This window comes from Scylla paramamosain, chromosome 5, assembly GCF_035594125.1.
Source record: "Scylla paramamosain isolate STU-SP2022 chromosome 5, ASM3559412v1, whole genome shotgun sequence".
NCBI classification, from domain to species: Eukaryota; Metazoa; Arthropoda; class Malacostraca; order Decapoda; family Portunidae; genus Scylla; species Scylla paramamosain.
Genome location: NC_087155.1, coordinates 1,487,431 through 1,489,899, shown reverse-complemented (window position 1 = coordinate 1,489,899; position 2,469 = coordinate 1,487,431).

The following is a 2,469-nucleotide window of genomic DNA, read 5'->3' as shown; positions in this document are numbered from 1 at the left end:
CCCACATCAGTACTCGAGGCCTCGCTACATCCTTGTGCTGGCCACGGGAACAAGTTCATGCAGCGCCGCTGGCTGAGGGAACTGAGCCAGGTAGGGCAGGTGGTGATACTACAGCGGTGCCGAGGATCTATTTATGGTGATGAGGATCTTATTTATGATTATAAAAACACAGGAGTGAGTGCAATGAGTACAAACAATTAGCGTAACGTGAAATAAGTGTTCCAATGACTAGTTTGCGGTTGTTGCTTAGTCTGTGGATCAACAAGTGGCTAAATACACGACTTAGTGCTGCTTGAATACGATCAATTAGTGTGACGTGATATATTACAATGACTAGCCTACGATTGTTACGTACGTATTCTGAGGATCGGCCAGAAATGGCTAAACTCTGCTTGCTTCTGATAGTATAAACATTCGACTAAGTTAGTGTTACGGGAGTGGTGTTGCATCATTACACTGGTGTATAGTGCTATAGTGAGCAGCAGTTTATGATAGTTGGGTAATCTGTGGATCAGCAGGCAATGCCTAACTAAACACAGCTTACTTCTGATACTTTGAACATTGGACATAATGCAAGGAAGGAAAGAAGGACGTAAGGTGTGTTAGTGGTCAGGTGGTTTTTTATTTACATTGGTTGAAATTATTGTTAGTTGTTTTGTGAGTTGTAAATGTTAGAGATTATTTACACCTACTACAATACAGTGTTACATTACTACAATGTTATGTGCGTTATTACAGTGTTTTTAAGATTGTTGCGTAGTCCTTGAACTGGCAAGAAATGTTTGAACAAACTTTACTTATGATATTCTAGACCTTTCTTCTGATAAGAGAAAAAAATGCCCACACAAACCTTGCTTCTGATAATATAAACTGATTACAGTGTTTTTTTTTATCGTTAGTGTTAAGTTAAATAGTGTTACAGAGCATAGGAGTGGATGGGTTAACGTGATCTGAAGAAAGAAAACCAAACAAACCTTATTTTCGTAATCCCTTCAACCCAATGCTACCTGGCTGAAGTGTTCTTATTGTTTTTTTTGTTTTTTTTATGTAGGAAGGACATTGGCCAAGGGCAACAAAAATCTAATAAAAAAATGCCCACTGAAATGCCAGTCCCATAAAAGGGTCAAAGCAGTGGTCAAAAATTGGTGGAAAAGTGTCTTGAAACCTCCCTCTTGAAGGAATTCAAGTCATAGGAAGGTGGAAATACAGAAGCAGGCAGGGAGTTCCAGAGTTTACCAGAGAAAGGGATGAATGACTGAGAATACTGGTTAACTCTTGCGTTAGAGAGATGGACAGAATAGGGGTGAGAGAAAGAAGAAAGGTTTGTGCAGCGAGGCCGCGGAAGGAGGGGAGGCATGCAGTTAGCAAGATCAGAAGAGCAGTTAGCATGAAAATAGCCGTAGAAGACAGCTAGATATGCAACATTGCGGCGGTGAGAGAGAGGCTGAAGACAGTCAGTTAGAAGAGAGGAGTTGATGAGACGAAAAGCTTTTGATTCCACCCTGTCTAGAAGAGCAGTATGAGTGGAACCCCCCCCCAGACATGTGAAGCATACTCCATACATGGACGGATAAGGCCCTTGTACAGAGTTAGCAGCTGGGGGGGTGAGAAAAACTGGCGGAGACGTCTCAGAACACCTAACTTCATAGAAGCTGTTTTAGCTAGAGATGAAATGTGAAGTTTCCAGTTCAGATTATAAGTAAAGGACAGACCGAGGATGCTCAGTGTAGAAGAGGGGGACAGTTGAGTGTCATTGAAGAAGAGGGGATAGTTGTCTGGAAGGTTGTGTCGAGTTGATAGATGGAAGAATTGAGTTTTTGAGGCATTGAACAATACCAAGTTTGCTCTGCCCCAATCAGAAATTTTAGAAAGATCAGAAGTCAGGCGTTCTGTGGCTTCCCTGCGTGATATGTTTACCTCCTGAAGGGTTGGACGTCAATGAAAAGACGTGGAAAAGTGCAGGGTGGTATCATCAGCGTAGGAGTGGATAGGACAAGAAGATTGGTTTAAAAGATCATTAATGAATAACAAGAAGAGAGTGGGTGACAGGACAGAACCCTGAGGAACACCACTGCTAATAGATTTAGGAGAAGAACAGTGACCGTCTACCACAGCAGCAATAGGACGGTCAGAAAGGAAACTTGAGATGAAGTTACAGAGGGAAGGATAGAAGGGTAAAGGATAGAGGGTAGTTTGGAAATCAAAGCTTTGTGCCAGATTCTATCAAAAGCTTTTGATATGTCCAAGGCAACAGCAAAAGTTTCACCAAAATCTCTAAAAGAGGATGACCAAGACTCAGTAAGGAAAGCCAGAAGATCACCAGTAGAGCGGCCTTGACGGAACCCATACTGGCGATCAGATAGAAGGTTGTGAAGTGATAGATGTTTAAGAATCTTCCTGTTGAGGATAGATTCAAAAACTTTAGATAGGCAGGAAATTAAAGCAATAGGACGGTAGTTTGAGGGATTA